The sequence below is a fragment of the Rattus norvegicus genome, chromosome 1 (genome assembly GCF_036323735.1).
Source record: "Rattus norvegicus strain BN/NHsdMcwi chromosome 1, GRCr8, whole genome shotgun sequence".
In the NCBI taxonomy this organism is placed as follows: domain Eukaryota; kingdom Metazoa; phylum Chordata; class Mammalia; order Rodentia; family Muridae; genus Rattus; species Rattus norvegicus.
In genome coordinates, this window is record NC_086019.1 from 98,504,045 (window position 1) to 98,527,601 (window position 23,557).

At 50.3% G+C, this 23,557-nt stretch overlaps 1 protein-coding gene and 1 long non-coding RNA gene across 2 annotated transcripts in view; one reads left to right on the forward strand and one right to left on the reverse strand.

Moving 5' to 3' along the window:
• Positions 1–16,184: 16,184 nt before the first annotated feature.
• LOC108349564 (uncharacterized) lies at positions 16,185–20,879 on the reverse strand. Its single transcript, XR_001835726.2, has 2 exons — positions 20,011–20,879; positions 16,185–19,496 (listed from the first exon to the last, which is right to left on the reverse strand). It is a non-coding gene; the product is annotated as an uncharacterized LOC108349564 (long non-coding RNA).
• A 660-nt stretch (positions 20,880–21,539) lies between these two features.
• Tshz3 (teashirt zinc finger homeobox 3) overlaps positions 21,540–23,557 on the forward strand; it is a 71,845-nt gene continuing 69,827 nt past the window's right edge. Inside the window, exon 1 of the mRNA NM_001107506.1 lies at positions 21,540–21,573. The gene's annotated coding sequence lies outside the window, so the exon portion shown is untranslated. The remainder of the gene's footprint in view (positions 21,574–23,557) is intronic.

Here is a 23,557-nt window from a genome sequence, read left to right on the forward strand (position 1 = left end):
TCAGTAAGGCTGAGAAGCGGGATCAGGAAAGCACTGAAGGATGGATAGACTTGGGAGCTAGGTGACGCCAGGGATACTCAGGTTCTCGTCAGCAGACACTTCCTCTGGTCCAGTGCTGTTCTATATGGCATCTATGAGCCTTGTGTGTGGCTATTGAGGCCCTGAATGTGGGAGCTCTGAGCTGACATGGATCCTATAGAAGACATGGCAGCCTTCAAATGCATTCTTGAAAGAAACTAAAAATTGTCTTCCTTATAAGTTTTTACGTTGGAAAAACTCTTCATATAAATATTCGCCATTGAATCAGGATCACAAGGGTTGAACTTATATTCTTTTGTGGCTGGGGCTTTGTTGAACATTTTACTGCCTAGTAGCTGTATTGGAGATGTCATCCTAAAGAAGCCATCTAAAATATTTTAAAAATATCTTTACATTCGTTATGATATTCTACAGTATAACAGGAAGGCAACCTAAACAAACAGAAAGTAATCTAAATACTTAAACAGTGAGATGATAGCAATAACAAGAGAGATGTCAGGGGTGGAAAGGGATGTCAGTGGTACCTTCAGCTCCAGATAATCTACTGCCCTCTTCTGGCTCCCACAGGCACTGCATGCACATGCGTGAACTGGCACACAGATGTACACACACACACACACACACACATACACACACACACACAACTAAAACGAAGATGTAAATCTTCTTTCAAGAGCTGTGATAATAATGTGACGGAATGACATATAACCATCAGACATATACCAAAAATTAGGACCTGACAAAATATGATAAGAAACTTAAAAATTCTCTCTCCAGTGAGTTCTCTACTCAGTGTAGCCATCACTACAGAGGAGAAGCACACAAGGAAGGAAGGGTAGCAGTCAGGCCAAAGGGCCAACACTCGACTGGGGCAGGGGATGGCTTCTTTTCCTTTTTTTTTTTTTCTAATTTATTTATTATATATAAGTACACTGTTGCTGTCTTCAGACACACCAGAAGAGGGCATCAGATCTCTTTACAGATGGTTGTGAGCCACCATGTGGTTGCTGGGAATTGAACTCAGGACCTCTGGAAGAGCAGTCGGTGCTCTTAACTTAACCGCTGAGCCATCGCTCCAGCCCTTCTTTTCCTCTTTATTGAATCTCTTTTAAGAAGCATTTGAGAAGAGCTTTATAGGTAGATCAAATAACAATGGCTGACCTCGGATCCGCCTAAGCTCTGTAAATGCTGCCAGGCAGTGAGTTTGGTCGCTCATGTGATCCTTTTTGAGGTACACACACAGCAAACCCCAAGCTTTCAGGAGTACTCTTCACACCTTGGACTTGGCAGGCCTTTAGCCAAGACTCTGCTTCTCCAGTCTACCTACGATTCCTCCACAGACTAAAAGGTCTTAGGCACAGATCAGGATCTCTCTTTCTGTCTGCCTGTCTGTCTGCTTGTCTGTCTGTCTCTGTTTCTCTTCCCCTCCATCCCTTCTCCTCTCCCCACCCCCTCCCTCCCTCCTTTCCTCACTCCCTCCAAATCCCGGGTTGGTTTTCCTCCTCCTCTCTATTGCTAGTTGAACTGGTACATCGTCAGCACCCTAGCTTCTCCAGTGTGTTCCTCTTCTGCTGTTTTTCTATCTTAGAACTCCCAGAACTAAGTCCTGGAGGCTGACCTAGACAACACCTTCACTGCTAGGGGCTGCTGGGGTATTTGCAATATGGGAGCTCAGGCAGCAAGAGGGGAGAAAGGACAGCAGAGAAAGCTACTGGTAGGTAGCTACTGGTAGGTAGGTCTTAGGTTGTGGCTCTCTGGAAGAATGAGCCTTCTTGAGGAAATTCCAGCTTACAGTGCTGGATTCCTGAGCTCAGTTTCCACAGGACCTCAGCAGACTTCGGAGTAGCATCTCAACTCCCTTATTCCCTCCGGCTTTCCTTGCAAATCATCTCCTTTAGAAATCTTTTGAGTGATCATTTGAATTTGAATCCGCTTTCTCCTTTCCCACTAAAATCCAGCCCTACAGAGAACTTATTTAAAATACGATGTCTGGTGTGGCAGCACGTGCCTACAATCCCTGCATTTAGGGAACCCAGGCTAGAGGAATAGAAGTTCAAGGCCAGCAAGGGTCGTCCCCCCCGCCCCCGCACGCTCCCCCCTCCCCCTCCCATCCTTCCCCCAGTGTCCATTTGTTCCCCACCTTCTAGGAAAAGGCACAAACACACCCTATAGGGAGCGTGTAGTGTGAGACTGACCCGGTCTACCTCTACTAGCAGGCTCTGGCACCAGAGAGTGGAGAGTGCAGGAGCAAAACACCCGCATTCAAATCAAGTTAGACCTGGAAAACGGAAAGGGGTGGGGACAGAGGAAGAATCTGTTTTAAGGGGCGGGGCAGGGGTGGGGAGGTGAACTGTGAAAGAGATAAAACTGAATGAAAGTAGAGTGGGTGTCTCCAGAGAGAAGAGAAAGCGATTCAACGACCTAGAGACCACAGGAAAGCAGAGGGCAGTGAAGGAGGGGGTCCGAGTACGAAAAATTATGTATAAAATTGCCATACGGAAACCTATTATGTTATATGCTACGTTTAAAGGGGGGAGAGGGCTGGAGTCATGGCTTTGTGGCTGAGAACTTGCTGCTCTTGCAGAGGCCACGAGTTTGCTGCCAGTTCCCCTATCAGGTGATTCATAACTACCTATAGCTCCAGTTATGGACACAAAAAGAAGTATCCAAGCCATCCACCTCGGCAGATGCCGCAGCTGAGTGTGGGGTGGGTGAAGAAAAATCCTCTCTCCAACCCTAGGCTGACAGGGGCAAAACCTCCCTACCCAGCATCGCCCGGGGAACCACAGGCAGTCCTTGCTATGTACCTGAATAGAAAAGAGGGTCCTAGTGGAGCAAAGCATTGCCACACAGTAGGAGACAAAGAACATTTTGAGACATCGATTGTTTATTTAAATACCGCACTTATGCAATACACCAGAATGAGAAATATCAGCATTTGCTGCACTAATAAAAAAAACAAAAAACAAAACAAAAACGGGAAATGCATGAAAGAGATGATAGGAAAGGGTGGTATTTGCAATAAAAATCAGCACCCTTAAAACACCCACCCCTATTTCAATCTCATCACCCTCACCATGAGAGCCTCTTTTAAAAGCTCTTTGCAAACACCCCCCCCAACACACACACACACACACACACACACACACACACACACACACACACCCTCTTTGTTTCTTTTCTTTAGAGAAGTCTTTCTCTTAAACTCCCTTTGGGAAACTTCTTATAAATGAGGATTTGCATCTCAAGGGATTCCTCTGGTTAGGAAAGTGTTTTATTAAAAAAATATATGTTTGCCACAGAACGTGGAGCGATATAATTAGCTGGTCCCTTCTGTTTTATTTTAAAAGGCTGTACGGCCAAGTTCTAATTAAACATATTCTCAGGACCTTTGAAGTGAGAAGGTGCCTTCAGAATCTCAAAAGGGGCGCTAAGAATGAGGAAGCGAAGGCTTAGGGGGGTAAGCCGGAAAGCTGGGCTCCGGCCAGGTCACCAGGCACGTGGCACTGTGGCCTCCTCCTCTCTGGCTTCCTCCCTACAGTGAACACAGATCTACATACCCTTGCACCACGCTGCTACTGCTGGGATGTGAACCTGCTGCCCTGGGTTCTCAGGGGTCACACAGGAAATGAACTGATTTTGTTTAATCCAAGTCTGCCTGAGTCCCTGGCAGGGATTCTAGGGAGTAGGGTCCATAACAGCATATCATCTTTCTAACGTGAACTGCTGAGATCCCTGCCAGCTAGGGCATTCTGATGTGGATGTGGCCCCTTCCTGGTTCTTGCCACAGAGGCATGAGAGTGTTCCAAGGGATTATCTCACTTGAGTTTCTGAACTCAGGGATAAAACTGTGTTCTCTGACATGCTACATAAAGCTCGGCTGACTCGACCTAGAGAGATAGTGCCCTATCTGCATTTGTAAAATGGGGAGAGTCGTGTTTGTCTCCCTCCCTCGTGGGAGAAGCAAATGACCCAGGACTGAAAGTAATCTGTCCCCATTAAAGATAAGCTAGTTCCCACAGGAGTTAAGAATTCAGATATAGGGGGCTGGGGATTTAGCTCAGTGGTAGAGCGCTTACCTAGGAAGCACAAGGCCCTGGGTTCGGTCCCCAGCTCCGAAAAAAAGAACCAAAAAAAAAAAAAAAAAAAAAAAGAATTCAGATATAAACCCACCCAATCCGATTTATGCTGTCCGTATGCCCTTGGAAGTGTGGCCTTCCACTGGAGTATGGTCATCTTACTAAGGGTCACATCCTTAAAGAAACTGGACTCTCTCTGCCCTAGCAACAGTCAGGTGTCATGAGTTCCTTAGCCAGGGATTGGGTTTTGTTCCCAGCCCCTCTACTCCAGGCTGGGATTTTGTCTGGCTTAAGCATGTTGTGAGGTTCCTATATGCAACTGCCCTGGTGTGCCTGAAAAACAGTTTCCCTGCATTCATCCGATGCCTCTGTCTCTCACTACCCTGCTCCACTGCTCCACTTTCCTCAAGGATCTCTGAGCCTTGGGTGGAGTAGGTTCAATAAATGGGATCCAAGAGGGAAGGGTGGGGAGACTAATATGGTCAAAATACATTATAAAAAATCCTCAAAGAATTAAAGTGCAGTGTGTGTGTGTGTGTGTGTGTGTGTGTGTGTGAGAGAGAGAGAGAGAGAGAGAGAGAGAGAGAGAGAGAGAGAGGGAGAGAGATCCACGCAAACTTTAACTTACATACATATTTATTAAATACATGCAGAGTTCAGATATATTTCTTCCCAAATCTTGCACCTTGACATACCGCACAGCACCTCTCTCTATTCAGCACCTCCATGCCCATTAGACTCTCTTTAGAAGTGTGTAGGTCTTGCCCCGGTGGCTAACAGAGATGCAAATGGTGCAAGCCCTTGGGACCCACTGAGTGGGTCAGCTGACTTTGGAGATGGCTCAGAGCGTTCCTCCAAAAGACCTGGGTTTGGTTACAGTTCCCCTGTAGTGAGGCTCATACCCATCTGTGACTCCAGTTCTAGAGGACTGAAGCCTTCCTTTGGCCTCTTCAGGCATCTGTACATATGATGGCATATATGTACACACACATACACACACACACACACACACACACACACACATATTGGAATAAAAAATAAGAATGCCATCATTTGGGAAGGCTGAGGTCATAGCTTCCTGGTAGAGCCCTTGACTTGCATGCTTGGTTTCCACCCCAACACAATAAAACAAGAAAAAAAAAAAAACTGTCTGGCCTGGCTGGCGATATGGCACAGCGGTACTGCACATGTGTGGTGTGTGGAAGATCCTGGATTCCAGGGACTCAAGGCACAACAAAGGCTATTTGGCAGTTCCACATTCTTCTTCCTTTCTCTGAAAATTGTAATTAATTTATGTTATGTGTATAAGTGTTTTGTCTGGACGTATGTGTGTATGTGTACCATGTATTGCCTGGTACCCATGGAGGTCAGAAGAGGACACTAGATTCCAATAGGAGTGAGCTGCCCTGTGGTGCCAAACACAGGTCTTCTGCAAGAGCAGTGAGTGCCCTTAACGCTGATGGACCTCTACAATTCTTTACCTTTTTTCTCTACAATTCCTTCCCTTCTTCCATTTTTCTTTTCTTTTCTGTGTGTTTTGTTTTGTTTTGGACTGTTTCACCCTTGAAGCCTTGGCTGGTCTCAAACTCACAGAGATCTGTCTACTTCCTCCTCCTCGACGGTGGGATTAAAGTCGTGTGCTGTTACACCCCAGCCTTTTTTGGTGGTTCCGTACAGAACTAAGTATGTTCTTACCAACTAGACCCGTCATCAATCACACCCGGCAGAGAGGAAAGGTTATGTTCTCTCACACAGAACCTGTACTTGTAAGTTTATAACAACTCGATTCACAAGGATTCCTGTCTGGCTGACAAGTGGGTCAGCTAGCTTTGGTCTATCCACACAAAGGAATGCATCTTAGGAAAGATAAGAAATAGCTTATATATTCAGCATGGGTCAGTCTCAAATGCCCAAAGTGATACGATATGTAACTTCTTTTACTCATGCTACGTTTTAGAGCAAGTTTTGTGAGCTGATGACTGATGTTTCCTCTTAGTGGTTCAGGTAAATGGGGCTTCTGGTCTGAGGGACTGTGAGGTAAGGACTGGTGGTGGATAATTTGCCTATAAAGGGGGAGCCGAAGACATTTTGGTCTTGTGGGACATTTGAAACATGGCTTTGCTTTTCTTTATCCCCTTCCCCCCACATCTCCCATCCTTCCTTCCCCTCCCCCTATGAAGATGCTCCCACTCCCACCCACCCACTCCCACCCACCCACTCCCACCCATCCACTCCCACCCACCCACTCCCACCCACCTACTCCATCTTGGCATTCCCTACACTGGGGACACAATGCCAAACGATGCCATCCTCTGCTACATATGCAGCTGGAGCTATGGGTCCCTCCATGTGTACTCTTTGGCTGGTGGTTTAGTCCCCGGGAGCCCTAGGGGCTTCTGGTTGGTCGATATAGTAGTTCTTTGGTTTTGCTATATAGCTCAGACTTGTCTTGAATTTTTAATCCTCCTGCCTCAGCCTCCCGAAGTGCTAGGATTACAGGCATGCCCTGTGTCTCACTTAGAATCTTATTGCTGTGAAGAGACACCATGACCAAGGCAACTCTTATAAAGGAAAGCATTTAATTGGGGCTGGCTTACAGGTCCAGAGGTTCAGTCCATTCTCATCACAGTGGGTAGCATGGCAGTGTGCAGGCAGGCGTGGTGCTGGAGAAGGAGCTGAGGGTTCTATATCATGATCTGCAAGCAGCAGAAGGAGGCTGTGGGCCACACTGGGCAGAGCTTGAGCACAGAAGACCTCAAAGCCTCCCTCAGTAACACACTTCCTCCAAGAAGGCCACACCTACTGTAACAAGGCCACGCCTCCTAAGAGTGCCACTCCCTATGGGCCGAGTATTCAAACACTTGAGTCTAAGGGGGCCACACCTATTCAAACCACCACACCCTCCCAGGCCTGGTCCATTCCAATTCTTGATTGCAATGGTAATAAGACCTTATTTATCAGAACCAAGAAGACAATCTGTCAAGAGTGAGTTTTACTTTATGCAAATCACAAAGATTAGTTTTTAAACCAATGGATAGTGGTAGGTGTGGGAGCTGTCTGAAGTTGACTCCCCCTACCCAGTGTTCATTCTGGTTTTCTTGGGGGGGGGGAGGTGATTGATAAGCCTGTGTCTTCTCCAGTGATAGCTACTGATAGTCCTTAGAAGTGGCCCTTGAAAACTGAAAGGAAGGACTTAGATCATTTAAGATGCCAATGCTTTATTATTTTGTGTGGCTTTACCCCCAGTTTGCTCTGGCTTCGAGTTTGCAATCCTCCTGCCCCGGGCCTCTTGAATACTGGACTACTAGCTGAGAAGGGAAAAGGTTTGCTTCCTTATTCATAGTACTGCCATTTCATTCTCCTCCTATTCTTTGTATATGGGCACAGATGCATGGCGTCAAAATTCTTGTCTGACCTCCTCTTGTGCTTCTGAGATGAAGCGCCCATGAAGTGAGGTCAAGTTGGAGACACTGGGGGGGGGGAGAGAGAGAGAGAGAGAGAGAGAGAGAGAGAGAGAGAGAGAGAGGAGAGAGGAGAGAGAGAGAGAGTAAGAAAACTGGATTCCTGTGGATGAACCTGAGCTAGAACCTGGGATAGCCTTATACTTCAGAGATCTGGAGTATAAACTTGGGAATTCTTGGGCTGAAATCCGGGAATCCACCGACGCATCTCTGAAGTGGTCCACACTGTGACAACTTAAGACAACTGAATAGAAGATTTTCCAGAAAGGTTGCCGAGGGGCTATTGGTTATTGATAACTCCCGGGAGAGGGAGGGAGTTGGCTTCCTTTAAGGTCTGCCCCCTGCTAGGTCTACCATTCAAGTGGATGGCTGTATGGCTAAGAGAATAGGGGCAGCAACGAGGGAGCTGGCTGGGTTTGAAAGGAAGTAAAGATACAAAGTTAAGTGGGTATGAAATGGGAGTGGGTCTGGGAGGAGATGGAGGAGAGCGACCGGTATGAAAGTCTCAAGTTAATAATAATAATAGTAATAAATTATAGATGCATGTGGGAAAGTAGCTGAACAGAGGCTAGGGAGAAAGACAGCAAGCAGAAAGCTTTCCTGCATGGTTCTTTCCTGTGCTATACAGTTCCTGCCCTTGCTTCTCTCAATGTTGGACATTTGTTTATCTGGAAGTATGAGATGAAATAATAAGTCCCACCCGCCTCTGCCACATGCAAAAAAATAAATAAAAGCAAAAGAGAGAGAAAAAAAAGAAATGTTCTTGAAACGATTAAAAAGCAGGTATCCAACAGAAGACAGGAAGAGGATGGGAGCAGGCTCTGGAGCCCAAATGATCGAAAATAGAAACAGGCGGTGTCAAATGCATTCCAGAGCACGGAGAGACGTGTGTACATCAAGAGACGGCAGCTATGACCACCGGATTCAGAAGTACTGAGGAGAAGAACCACAGCTAAAAGTGCCTCCGAGCTGACAAGGATGAAGAGTGAGGGGACACAGCGAACCTGCCTGTGGGAGCAGAAATAGATGCGGCCATTTTAGCAAACTACGTCAGACACTTGCTCACTCTGCAACCCAGCAATCCCGCTGCTGCAAATACACGTCGGAATGCGTGCGTTCTCACAGAGGGTTGGGTACACAGGACGCGCCCCGTTTTCAGAGACAGGATCTGTGTAGGATGCAGCCTAGGCCACTCAAAATCATCCTTCTATAGAATTCTGAGATTACAAGCACAGGATGTCTAGCTGGTGGGTTTTTTGTTTTTGTTGTTTTTGTTTTTGTTTTTTTGCTTATTTGTTTATTTTGTTTTGTTTAAGTTTTAAATCCTAGCCTCCCTGGAAAATAAAAGAAAATAGAAATAAATACAAATGCCTACTGAACTTTAATGTATCCACAGTATAAAAATTTGAAAACAAACCAGCTATATATAACCATACAGTTAGGTCTCATAAACATGACAGAGTAATACACAGTGACCCATTCTTGTCCTTCTGTTCACACCTAAGTGTGGACAGTAAGTAACAAGGAGGAGAGAGGTGGCCGATCCCTCCAGGAAGCCAGGACTGGAATTAGGAGGAGTTGGGGATGTCAGTGCTGGCTTCAGTCAAGTACTCAATGTTGTTCAAAACTTCTTCCCCATAGTGCTGAGGCAGGGACTCACTATGTAGGTCAAGCTGTCTTCAATTTTGAAATCCTCCTGTCTCACCTGTTTGAGTATTGAGAACTGAAAAATTTTTTATGTATTTATTTAACTTAACTGTATTTAAATAAGATCTAAATGATCCTACTTTTTCTTCATCTTATACCATACATATGTACGTGCGTGTGTACACGTAGGTGTATAAACATACCTAGTCACTATGCATGTCAGGCTCTTTCTGGACCCACGATCCTCCTGCCTCAGCTTCTCCAGTGCTGGGAGAATGTTTTCAAAAATTCTCCTCACTCCCCTGCATTGGTGAAGTGTCTCACACGCGGTTATGGGGAGCCAGCAATGAGCCAAAGGAAACATAGAGAAACACCTGGCAGTCAGGGAGGTGCAAGCCGCCATTGTAGGTAACAAGTCCTGAGACAATGCTTTCCGGGAGAGACCACCACGGCTCTCCAAGCTGGCTTCTGCTCTTCCTTGCCGATCCTGCATCCAGAGACCTTTTAAAGGTACACGCTTTTAAGCAAAGTATCAATCCTGTCTCTTATACTTAATGAATGTTAATCTCACAGAGTGCTCTTCATTATTTAGTATATACCTTGGAGCAGATTTATTCTTATACAAGTCTACAATGGACTTAAGGTGAGGGCCAGAATCCAAGAGCTTCTCTTTGCCTAGGGATTTCTCACCTAAAACCTCAGAGAGAAGAGATTCAGGGAACCACACCCATTGCCTCTTGGACAATAAACACATTCTGCAAGGGCTGAACACCAGCTTCATGTAGTTCCCCATGTAGAAAAAAAAAATCCCTTCACGCTCTCGTCTGAACCAACTAGCTTACTTTTTATTTTTACAGATAAGTCAGATATGTCCATTTGCAAGAACGCATCAGTTTAGACAGGCAAAATGAGGCGGTCTGTGGAAGCTGAGGAGCTGAGACTGTGAACCAGGAGGCAGCAAGCACATCAGAAATGCCAGCACTCATTCAAGCCAGAGATGCTCTTGGGGGCCAGAGAACATCTCCAGGTCTACAGGGTGTGTCTGACCTAAAACAGATCACAGCTAGGGGTAACCATGAACGTGCCCCAACAAACTGTAAACTTACTTAAAACATCATGAGGTTTGAGTGGTTTAAACTTATTTAAAATGGCTGAGTGAGGTTGGGGATTTAGCTCAGTGGTAGAGCGCTTGCCTAGCAAGTGCAAGGCCCTGGGTTCGGTCCCCAGCTCCGGGAAAAAAAAAAAAAAGCAACTGTAAAATGGCTGAGTGGAGAACTGGTGAGGTGGCTCAGAGGCTTAGGGGTGCTTGCTGCCGAGTCTGATGACTTGAGTTCAATCCTAGAGACCCACATGATAGAAGGAGATAAGTAAATCCTACAAGTTGCCCTGTGACCTCCATATGCATGCTATAGCATGTACACACACACACACACACACACACACACACACACACACATACACACACACCAAACAAACAAATGCAGTAATTTTTAAAATTTTATGCATGTGGATGCTTACCTGTATGTTTGTGCACCCTTAAAATACCTGCTGCCCAAGAAGGACAGAAAAGTCACTGAATTCCCTGGAACTGGAGTTACAGATGGTTGTGGGCTACCATGGGAGTGCTGGGAAATAAACCCAGGTTCTTTGGAAGAGCAGTCAGTGCTCTTAACCATTGAGCCATCTCTCCAGACTCTCTCTCTCTGTGTGTGTGTGTGTGTGTGTGTGTGTGTGTGTGTGTGTGTGTGTGTATGTCAGGGCAGGAATACCTGCCTAGCCTGTACAAGGCCCTCTGTTTCTCCTCAGCCACCACCACTACCCACCCCTCCAAAAATAAAAGAAGGAAGAAGAAAAGAGAAAAGTTGAGGGTTCGGGTGGAATCCACCTATAGCTGAATAATTAAGGAACAGCAGCATCCTCAGAACAAAGTGACCTTTTCATCAAGTTACAAAACATTAAAGGTTAAAGAATGTTTGAAAGGAAGTTAATACTTTTTAAAAACACTGGAAAAATTGCCATCTGCTCAAAGGCCTGACCGAAAAATTAGAGTAGAGAGCCAGGTGGTCTTTGGGCGCCTCGGCTCAGAACCATGAATGAAGCTGTCTCCTCCTCCATAGCAGAGGAGCAAGGCCTGTAGTCCATGATCTAAGCTGCGCCTGAGCTCAGAAGAAGAACCCCTTAGCAGGCTGGCTCCTAATTGCAATCTCGAAGCCATACTCTTCTCTCATGAGGAGAAGAGCAGATCAATGAGAGTGTCAGATTTTTTTTTTCCAGCTTCTATTTTCCATCTGACCTGGATGGTGCAAATTCCATTCGCTGCTAACAGGGAAAATAGAAATATCATCGTGGCAAAGCACTTCCTCTAATGAGTGTGTAGAAAGGTCTGAGGGAACCCTCCTTATCAGCCCCTGCAAATGCCTGCTCTCCTCCCACCCCCACCCCCCAAAGCAGCTCCCCCTTTCTTCCCTTGCCCCAACTCCACACTTGCTCCTTGTCTTTGTATCCTTTGTCTGGCTGGGAGGTCTGACCCTGTGACTATCATTCTCAGGCTGGCTTTAGGGCCACCACCATGGGTGGTCCACTAGTGTACACCAGGCTCTTCAACAAGGCAACCGCAGGCCTGCACCCTAGGGCAGCCCCTGAGAGGAGGCAGCTTCTAGACACCTGTCTCACATCCTAGGCTGATCTCGAAAGCTCCCAGCTTGGGGATATCTCCTGTTTTTTTCTCCTTAGGTCCCAGGTGCTTCGGATAGAGAGAGCTGTTACTGGGTGAGTTGTGGACCCAGTCATTCAGCCTTCCATTACTAACGCCAAAGCTGGCACTTGGTTTGCTGGGAACAGGTGCATATGTATCTGCTTGAAGAGAGGCCTTCTGTGCACATAATGCCTTCTGAGAGGAACTGGGTGGCCGGCTCATTGTAAGCGGTTCAGAGGAGATGAGGCTCTGGACTGGGCTACAGAGCCACCTTCTGTGTCCCTACCTGGCCACTTAGCTGCTTGCATTCATGGAAGGGATTGTGTGACAAACTTCAATGTGGCTGGGGGGTGATGGTGACACACTGGTGAGCCCCATCTTTCCTGGCCCGGGAGGCGATGTCTGAGAATGACTGAGGAAGGGCTTTCTGAGACATCATCAAAATTGAGCCAGCCTGGCAAGGACAGGCATAATCTCTTCCCAGGACTTTCCTTGTGGGAACTCGGACCAAGCACGAAAGCCAGCAGTAAGAGAAGATGTCCTTTCACATCTGGACACAGCTTTGCTCACCAGTGCTCTACCTTAATGTGCATCCCTACTGGGCTCAAGATCAAAACTCCCTCTCTTTGGCTGACATCTCCTAAAAACTTGAATGGCAGGAACAGCTTGTGCATTAGTCACCTCGAGTTGGACGTCATGCTTTGAAGAGGCAGATAAAACCTGCTAAGTGTTCCAAAATCAAGATCGACTCTCTCCCAGATCTGCACGGCTAACTAATATTTTTCCTTGGGTTAGCCTACAGCCCAGGTTAGCCCCAACTTGAATCCTCCTACCTTAGATTTCAGGGTGCTGGGATTGCAGACAGCAAGCAGGGCTTATTGTTTGGTGTCCTCACAGTTATTGAGCTAGCCCTGGGGCCAGGCTCTGGGAGGCTCCAGCCCTCCCAGAGTGACTCCCTTGGTTAGTGGCCAGGGAGGGCAGCTGTAGTTCACTGACTTCTGCTGAGCCTGTCTGGGGGAGAAGTGCTTAGAGGGGAACTCATGTCACTTCTTCAAGACCCTCGTGGCCTAGAGACAGAGCTGGGGATTAAGCACTGTCTAGGGCAACTAGACCCATCTCTAAGCCTTGTGATGGGAGAGGGGAGAGAGTGGTTATCATTCCACAGCAGACTACAGAAACAGTGCTACTCCTCAGGTTACGGCTGGCACTAAAGAGATGCCCCCATACCTTCCTTTGAACCGAGCCAGGTCTCCCAAGCAGAGCCAAACCAGAAGGTGGGCTTGCCAGGTTCCTGAGAAAACCAATAAATAGTCCCTGGCCACCAGCGGTAGCCCTGTTTAAAAACTAGTTTCCTTTTTATCCTCTGGCATACCCCATGCTGGACTTCCATTTGCTGACTAGTGATTTACAGGTTCCCTTTGGTACACACTCACAGTGCTGCCTTGTGCCTGAGTGCTTTCTCCCCAGTATCTCTAACCAGATGAGTTCTGCCTGTTGGGGCTCCTACCAACATCTAGGCAGAGCCTGTGTCTCTACTCCCAGGAGCAAAGCCCTGGTTGATGTCCTGTGGCGTCTTAGGCCTGGTGGTGAAACCTGAGAGTCTAGCATAGCTCTAAGCTGGGCCTGTTGGTATGGAATCTTCCCCCTCGTGGCAGCTTAGATCTATCTGCTCCAGAATTTTAGTAGTGGGAAGCCCACTGTGGTCTGAGATGAGCTGAGGGACAACACAGCAACCATACTTTTAGAAAGGGTCTGTCCTAAACTCCAGAGAGTCTCTGCCTGATTCTGTAATCCTGCTGATTTAAATGCAGGACGGACGGATAGAGGCTCTGAGACATTCCTAAACCACTTGGTCAACCCCAATGCCTTCTGCTGCCCCAATAGCACCTGTAGAGTGTTAGCTCCCATCCCCCAAACTCTCCCACCCTCCTGTCCCAGAAGGGTCACGCTTTGTCCTGCCTCTGGAGGGCGCTAAAGGAGAGGTGGCAAAGCCAGCTTCTGCTCCTGCTCAAAGGGGGAGCCCCAGGGACTTCACCACACTCCCACCCCCGCGTGCCTAATTTGAATATTTCATTGGCTGCCGCCAGTCTGGTCAATTTATCATGCAAATGCGGGTGCCCTCCGCGCCAGAGAGGAGCCACCGCCCGCGCTGGAGAGCGGCGCCCGATTGGTGGCGCAGACAGCGGCATTTGTAATGTTTTTCTTTGGGCATTAGAGTCATTTACCAATGCCATCGCAGGAACTCCAGGCAGTGCATCACAAGCCACTTAAAGGGTTTTATTGGCAGCTTTGAAACTTCTTAACATGTTCTTTTATTTTATACCAGGTGTCGACCAGTGTCTGACCTTTCTCTCTTCCTCCCACCCCCACCCTAAAAGCCAGGAACCTCGCAAACTAGTTAGTTCCCTCAGAACTGGTGCACAGGGTAGTGACTGCTATGTTTTTGACTTGGGAAGAAAAAAACAAAACAAAACTCACAGATCCTAAATGAATGCCCTGAGAATTCTTATGACGGTGGAGGAGGGGCTCTTCGAAAGAGAGAACAGAAAGACAGAAAGGGGAAAGGAGGAAAACTCAAGAAACAGAAGATAGACAACAGCAAAGACAAAATTTAGTAAGGGCAGAGTGTGCATAGATCTTCAGATCTTCTAGGTGGAATTGCCCCTGGGGCCAGACACCACTTGCATCTGACCCTGTACCCCCCCACCCCCCACGGCCCTCTGGCACTCAACCGTCCAAATACAAGTGATATTTACTAAGTTTCAAAACAAATAAAAGAGAAAAGAATAAAGCTTCTTGCCCCTCTTTACCTGCCCCTATTCAGTGCTGTGTTTGGTCTTCCCTGTTTGGGAAGTGGGAACAGTCCCAACACCATCTTGAGTTAGACAGAAAAGAGGAGCGACGTAGGAAGAGAGAAAGAGGAACGAGATTTCTCGTGGTCTGGTAAATCCCCTCGTCAGTTAATGAGATCGACTTGTTAGAAAGGTGGGCTCTATTTGGTCCCCAATGACCCGGTGTTTTGACTGCTGGGACCTCGTCCCCCTTTTATTCGAAGAGCTAAAGAGCCGGGTTCAGACCAGCATCGGGTCACTAACGTCCTCGAGCTCTCGCCACCGCGCGGGAGCAGGTGGGCATCTCCGCATCCCCACCAGGAAAGAGGTGGCCAATCCTGACCAGGGGCGAGTCTCACTCCTGGCCAAGGGTGAGTCTCACTGTGGCCAGCTACAGCTGTCTTGAACATCGGTTTTGTTTGCTTTTTTTTTTAATGTCCAAATGGTTTCTATAAATCTATTTCCCTCAGTGGAATTGGAGGGAGAGAGCAGGCAATGATGTTGGGAGGGATTTGGAGGAAATTCTCCCTTGGTACCGGAGTCTGTAGGTGGGGTCTGACCAAAGGGCATTCATTTTCTTGGTAACCCTGCTCTTGAACCGAGATTAAAGCAGCTCTGTCCTGTTTAGACCGAAATACAAAGACTTTCAGTTTTCTCTATTTAACCGTCGCTCTCCAAAAAGTTTTCCCCGTAACTTCGGTAAACGAATGAAAAATCATTTCGGAAGAAAATGAGGGTATTTGAAAACAGGTTTGGGGAGGGAAGAAGGGATCCCGGGACTAGCACGGTGGGAAGGAAGCTGACTGGCTTGTGCCCGGATCCCACCCTACCCACGATCATCTCCTGTCCCTCTGCTGTTAGGTTTAGTTTTTGTTATGCCTTCCTTTAAACTAACTGCCCAGGAACCTAGGATGGGGAATGGGGATGAAGCAAATAGAAGGAAAAACCGCAGGCACTAGCCTTCTTGGGGGAGGGAAAGCGACACTTCTGGGATTTATAACCAAAGTCCTCCCTAATCTAGTGAACTAGCCTCCAACCCGCCCCATCCCTGAATCCAGACTGCAATCCAGCAGCAAAGCTACCTGGGAAGGAAGCTCACCGTCCCTTTTGCCTCCAAGTCAAAAGAGTTCAGCTGAAAACCAGCATGGCCCTATAGGCAAAGTTGGGTCTTTTCCTCCGTGTCCCAAGACATAAGGAATTTGCAAACTAGATACGATACCAGGAGGGGGATGGGAGCGTGTGCCTGAGCATGTGGCTGTGTATTCTGGAGTTGGATTTGGAAAGTACTTGTAATTCTTGGTTTTGCATAAAGCCATTCTCTTACTTTTTCTTGCAAGGTTGTTCCCCCATCCTTAGTCTCATTTCCCTTGCACCCGATGCAGTTCTCCAGAAGCCGGAGAGAAGTGGCGTTAATATACCTAATAAGTCGCCCTGATTTTCAAAGGTTTATTTCGAGTCCAGACTGTAAACGTTCTTAGGGAGAATTTACAAACAAGACATCTGGTTTCTTAAAACAAAGCTACCAGGGAAAAGAGAAACAAACTTCGCTGCTGTGAGAAAGCACCTTCAGCAAACAGGCTAAAGCCTGACTCAGGTCATCCTAACCTCCAGCTTTGTTAGGGACTGAGCCCAGTGCCAGGCCGAGGCCAACAGTGAGCAGTAGGAGTCTTGGGACCCATGGCATTTTTCTATCAGTGCCTAAACCAGAAAAGTGAGGAGAAAAAAAAAAAAAAGGCAGGTCCACCAGACTTCCCGACCATTTCAGGCTGGAGATGAATTAGTGCTGGGAGCCCTTGCCAGGGCCCACCCCTGGATTGTTGCCAAAGGCCCATGCCATCATCACCAAAGGTTCCCGGAGTCCTTGTCCTTCAAGATGATATTTCCGAGGAGTACTCAGCATGTACCCCCATCTGAGGTCAGAGCTTAGGCCCACGTGACTGGGAAACACCAGCCAGCCCTAGCTCCTTGTCCTGGAATGATGACATTCAGGATATCCTTTTCTTTTTGGTGGGCACTCAACTTGAGACACACTCCAGCCTTCCTAGGACCAGCAGGGCTGTCATTTAACTACCCTCAGCGGCCACCTAGAACACAAACTGGGCTCCAGGTATTAGACAAGCCACAACTTCCCATTATATAACTGTCCACATCATACTGGGCTGGGGGTAGGCTCCTTGCTCCTCAGAACATTGTTTTGAGCCACATCTCTAATTGATATACCCCACCCTCCAGGGGCTCAAGTAGCCAAGGTGGATGAAACTTAGGATAAAAGGTTCCAGGGATGGAAATCTAAGGCTCGAGATTGGAAACGCTGGGTAGGGTGTGCAACCCTTGACCTAGATAACTCTCTCTGGGAGTCTTCTGGAGACTCATCAGGAGGTATCGGATTACTCACTGAGTCTTAGATGTAGTCTCAGGGTGGTCAAGATTGCCAGCTTAGTTCCTGGGAATGTGAAGGGGTCATAGTCTGACCACCTAATTTCAAGGTGAGTCTCCTGACCGAGATGCCAGCTCCCAGTTTCCCCCATGGGCTTTTGGCACTGGGCGCTTAGGTGTTTCTCTTTATTCAGCTCCTTCCTTCCTCCTTCTATTTTTAGGGGCTTAAAAAATTATTCTCAGAAACGCCTCACCTCCCAAAGGTAGACTTATTTAACCTAGTACATTTACTACCGGGCACAATTCAAAGTGGACTAGAAGTTCCTAGGTATTTGCACAGACGCTGAAAGCCCCTTTTTGCTTTTAAAAGATAACCGCGTCGAGTGAACAGTTTCTATACAGTATATCCTTCACAGAATCCTACATCCTCTACCATGCTCAGGCTTTCCCGCCCTCTAGTAGAGTGTGAAAACAGCTGGACCACTGGATGCGGTGTGGGGAGCTGACATCCTACAGCACGGGTTACTTTCCTGAGTAACCCTTCTCTGGCCTTTCCCAGTACCTAGCAACCCTTAGCGCTTGCCTGAACAGGGCTCTACTCCCTTCCGAATCCCCTAACGGCGATATGAACTGCAGAAAGAGTTGCTTGCCGCCGGGAGAGTCGACAGAAAACATTTACAATAATAAAATCAGGTCAAATGTTAGGTAGTCTTCATTCAGATGTCAGAGGAGTAGGACCCCCTTCCGAACATACCCTTCCCCCGAGGTTCTTGGAGAAAGGCCTCTGGGAGGGACAGACTCGTCCGGAACACCTGTGCTTATGTGTTTACCATCTGAGTAGATCCAGAAGGAGCCGGAAGCCAAGAAGTACAATAGGAAAAACTCGTAACTGCAGCCTCCGCAGCCGCGAACTATCTGCAAGCTCTGGTTTCTCAAACATATGGCCCTGCCCTTTTTTTTTTTTTTCTGTAATGACACGTGGATTTCAGAGTTACTACTACTAGACGCCATTTCTTCCTAAACAGAGTCCTTTGCTCTCACTGAGAGTCCATTAGTCGGCATTTCTCCAGGTCAGGCCCTGGGAAGCAGCAGTCAGCCCTGGCTATACAAAGTTTTTGTTGCTGTTGAAATCTTGCTAGATGCAAAGGGGCAGACTCCACAACCCAGCACCTAGCACAGGTTGAGGGAGTTAAGGTCCCGCATTCAGGGTCGACTTTGTGTTGGGTGAGAATCTGGGGAACCCTTTTCTTTTAGTTACACCCAGCCTTACAGCAGAAGGGAAGATAAATCCTAGTGAAATATAAGGAGTAGGTTGACCTTGCCCACTTTCGATGTTCCAATGTTCCATCCGTACAACGACCTGAAAAGCTGTGCACATGTTGTGGTCCCCCAAATTAAGGGTGAATGGGTGCATGTAGCTAAAAGAACTCAGCGGAAATAGGAATCCAGGCAGTGCCAAAACGGCCGAGTCTGTTTGAGTGCCCCACCGGGCAAGGAAGTGTGGTCGCAGTGTGCACTCCGTACAGCCCGTGTTGTGCGTGACAGGCTGTCGCTGCAATGTGCAGCCCATTGACACTGATGGATGCGCCAATGGTTGGACGGACAGATGTTAGGGCGGATCACACAGTGCGCGGCGCCTGAGCAGGGAGGGCTAGGCACTGGTGAGCAGGGGTGCCGACAGGCGATAGGGGACCGGTGCTTGAGCCACTGCACGAGGGTATGAGGGGTGGAGGTGGGTAGCGAGGGAACGAAGGTTGAGAGAGCACCAAAAGGAAGCAAAGGGAGAGGGAAGCATCCTTTGGGCGAACTCCCCGTGCGCGGTGCCCAAGGCTGTGAGCACGTCGCCGCCGCCGGCGTGCCTAAATGCGCTCTCCGCGCTTTGAATGTGAGCCCCGGACCTTCTGGGTCTGGCCTCCAGGGACAACGACCCTCCTCCAGGTCAGAGGGGTGCCGTGGTCACCTGAACTGTGAGGCCAACGGCGAGGCCAACCGACTCACCGATTCCTCGCTGGAAAGAAGCTTTAAGCGCCGGAGCCCGCGTCTCCCCGGCCTGGACGAGACGCCGTTTCGGCCTCTGCGGCCGCAGGCACCAAGCACCCCAGGCGCACCCACCCACGAGTACGCGACACACACATGCAGCACTGGAGCTCAGCCGCAACCTGCCTCTGGCTCTCGGCTCCGCCCGGGATCCACGCCGGGTTAATTCAACTCCCGAGCGCCTGGGCACTGGAGCCGGCTTTATAGCCCGGGAGGACAGCAGCTACACATCTGCATTCAGGGAGGCGTCTGGACCCAGCCCAAGCCAGCCGGCCGGGGGCGAGCGGAGACTTTTGATCTTACCGGTAGGGTGAGATCTTGGTCTCCTGGTCTACAAGAAAAAGAAAGCACGCTGTGAACTTTTAAAACAAACTTGAAAAACCAACCACAAAGAAAGCATGAAAAAGAGAGAGGGCTGAAGAAGAGGGAAGAGAAGAATAAGTTTAAAATAAGAGGAAGAAGAAGAAAAAAGCAGCAGCAAGAAAGGAAGGCCAGGGTTTGCAGCTCCCAGTGCGCTCAGGCGGCTAGTCCTGGGGCGCAGGGCACTGGCCCTCGGGTAGACTGTGGGCCTCGGGGCTCGCGTGGGTGCTAGGGCCCCAGCCGGCGCGCCGAAATACAGTGCTGCTCCCGGAGCCGGGGGCCCAGAGGCCACCCCAGCCACGGACGCCGGGAGCCCGCTGCGCCGCGGCCGCCCCATTCCCGGCCTAAGAGCTGGCCCAGGGAGACGCAATCGAGCCCGCAGCGCATCGATGCGCCGCCGCCCGCGCCTCTCAAGCTCTGGCTGGCGCTCCGCCGCCACCGCTCGAGGGTCGCCCGCTTGAATTCCAGCCCACCCGCGCCCTCACCACCAGAGTAAGTGAGCCCACGTCGCCCGGTCGCCACCACAGCCTTCCAGCCGCCTCCTTCACGGGGCACATCGGCCAAGTCTGCCCGGAACCTCTGCGACCCCAATCACCCAATCAATAATCAATCCCTTTCGTCCACAACTGCCCCTAAGCCAGGAGCATCTGGGGCAACCTCCCCAGTCCTGGGCGCACCCCGGCGGGGGATGGGTAGGGGAGCCGGAGTTTCTTCTCCCTCCCCCGTTCCCGCCTTAGAAACCTCCGACGCCGTGGGTGGGGGGCGCGGCCAGGAGCCCAAGGGGGCGAGACGCCGGGTGCTGAGACGGTGATCGTCCCAAAGTCAGTAAAGGAAACTTGGAGGTGACCCCTCCCACGCTTACCCCCGAAACAAACCTGGGAAAGTTTGTGGCGGGGGGGTGGGAGGACGGAAGGAGATAGCCACGGTGGGTCCCAGGAGAGGAACCCCAGGGCCCACACCCACGGCAACCCGCATATCTTCTCCCCAAGGCACCCCCGGGGCCCTGGCATCTTTGAAGGGGTACCATCCCGAGTTGTGGAGCGCTCTGGGGCTTTGCACGCGGTGGGTTGAGAGGAGTGCGGGCCGGGAGGGGCAGCGGGGAGCGGCCCGGGGTTGAGCCGGGGTGGGGAAGAGAGATGGGCGGGGGCTGTGGGCGCCCCGGGACAGGCTCCGAAGGGCGGACCCCGCGTCCCGGCGAGAACGCTCGGGGCAGAGACTGAGGGCTAGCTCCGGGTGTCTGGACTTGGGCGGAGGGCCCTGGGCAGGCGTCCGGGCCAGGGCCAGGACCCAGGCTGGGGGCGCCTCCGCGGGCAGGCGAGTGACACGATCATCTCCTTTTCCTTTAAGCTTGCCTGTTGCCGACGCCGCCGCTCCAGCCGCGCCGTGGGCAGAAGACTGGACCGCTGAGCCCCGGGCCGCGGCGGCGGCGGCTGCGCCCCCCCCCTCCACCCCCGGATGCCTTGACCTCCCTGCCTGGGGGCGGGAAGCGGGGCAGGACCGGCCGGGGTCGCTCCGGGGCTCCTCCTCTCATCTTTCTGCCCGCCTTCTCCTCCTTCACTCCCCGCCCCCCAGCCCCGAACCCCGCGCACCTCGTCTGGGGACGGGGCGGGGGGGGGGCAGGGCGACCGCTCCTCCCCGCCCCCTCCTCCTCAGGCCTCTGGAGCGATTTGTCAAACTTCCCATTCCGCCGGCAGCGCGGTCCTCCTCCTCCTCCTCCTTCTCCTCCTCCTCCTCCTCTGCCTCCTCCTCCCCCTCGCGCTCCTCCTTCCCCGCGCCTCCCTTGCCCGCCCTCCTTCCCTCCGCACGTTCGGGGATCGCGGCGGAGCGCAGCGAGGGGGGGACGCGGAGAGCCGGGGCGCAGCAGCATCCTGCGGGCGGCCGCTCTCCGGGGGGGAGGCTGCGAGCAGGCCCGCCTCGCCCCCCCCCGCCGCCCCTCCCTCCCTCGGCTCAGCCCGGCAGCGGCGGCGGCGGCGGCGGCGGCGGCGGTGGCAGTCGCGGGAGAAGCATCATGCCGAGGAGGAAGCAGCAGGCGCCCCGGCGCGCAGCAGGTACGAGCGGCTTCCCCTTCCTCCTCCGGTCCTCCTCCTCTTCCTCTGCTCCCGCCGCGCCTCTGGGCCGCCGGCCCCCGCGCTGCTCGCCGCACTCCTCGCCTCTCTCTCTTTTTCTGTCTGTCTCTGCGGGCGCAGAGTAACTCCGGGAGCCCGGCTGGCTCGCGGCTCTCCTGCCCGGGTGAGCGCGCCCCCCGGTTGCCCCGCTATGTTCTCCGCTCGACCGGCTCGCACACCCTCCCGGGGACGACTGAGCTGGCTTGGGTCCCCGCCTCTGCCGATCCGGCTGCAGCGGAGAAGCGCTCTCCAACCGGTGCCTTTCGGTGGGGGGCGGGCGGGGTCACCTGAGTTCTCTGGGACACCTTTCGCGTTGTCCCGGGCAGTACCCGGTGCCTACCGGGACCAGAGCGAGCGAGCGTGAGCTACCGGATCCCTCTGGCCACCTTACTGCTAATTCGATTGATTCTTCATTTATTGGGCCCAAACCGGGTACAGCGGTGGAAACCAGAGTGCACTGGGTCTGTGTATTGTCAGATGACTGTCAGGTCAGTGTTGGATGCTGACATTTCCTTCATTCGTGAATGTCTTCTTACCCCCCTCCCTCTCTTTCCGCTGCTGCTCCCTACCCTTTTCTAGCACTTAGTTCTGGGACATATCTGAGTACTCCCCCCTCCCTCTCTTTTTCTGCCAGGAACGTCAACTCCTGTTAGGACTGAGCTGATTTTTTTTTTTTTCTGGAAAAGAGAATCATTGAAAACAAAACAAAACCCACACACAGAACATTATTTTGCAATAATGTCGGTTGGGGGCACGTTGGCTGGAAGAAGGGTTTCTGGCGGGTTGCCACCCTTGATTTGATGACTGATTGATCGCCCGTCATGCCTGTGCCTTTGATCTATTCATTCCCAATAAACATCAATAAATCACTTGCAATAGTGAGGCCAAGCTCCGTGACGTCAGGAGGGCCCTGTCAGTGCAACTTCAGGGATTTGGGGCGGCTTGCCGAGAGAGGACCACATATGGACGTGATGTATTTTGATATGAATAACACTCAAGACGTGCAGAGGCTCAGATGCTGCCCGAAGGGGAGGGTTACTTAGGAATCCTTTTCTTTAATCTTCTTTCTTTTCACTTCCCTTTTGAAAAAAGAGGGGAGGGCTGAGGGAAGAAGGAAGGGTCACCGAGGTAATGTTCCACGTGCTGGTGGTATACAGGCTAGTGGTGGTGCTCTGCAGGTTGCTGGTGGTGGCAATTACCTTCAGACTAGCGGGGCTCCCACCTCAGCTGCTCTCTGGCCTCTTTACCAGAGTCACAGAGAAGGGACCATAAGGTACTTCTCCCACAAGGGTATTGGTCTGACGGTGTTGTGAAGAAACCTTGGGGTGGGGTGGGGGATTTAACTTGGTTTGGTGCATAGAAGGAAGGCATGTTTTCCTTCTGCACTCAGTGTTACCCAAATTTAGAAAGTTCGAAGATCCCTACAGAGAGCTCACCTCTTCCCTGATGCTGCCTGCTCATCCCATCTCCTCCTTTAAATTCCAAGCTTTTGCAGTGAGCTGATCTACCCGAAATAAACTCTAAGACTTTGGAGGCATCCTTTACAAAGTTGGTTAGTAGGAATGTCTTGGGCTTCTTCCAGTCTGGGATTTTTTTTTTTTCTCCTTACTTTCTTTCTTTTTCGGGTACACGTTTTTTAAGGTATCTGTGCCTCCATCCAATGAAACATATGTGACCACATCCTTGCATTTGGTCTTGAACTCTGTAGCTCTTCCCCACTGCTCCACCCAGCCCACAGGACAGTTTTCTCAAATGTGCTGTTGGTCTGATTTTTTTTTTTTAAAGCAACCTGTTCACTAACCTTTTTGCACTTTTAAGCCAGCCAGGAAATCTCAGGTCAGTTAAGGAAAATTCATTATATAAAAACTTGACTGCCCGACTAATGGGAGATGGAAGGATGGCTTTGCTCTATCAAAATGACCCGTCA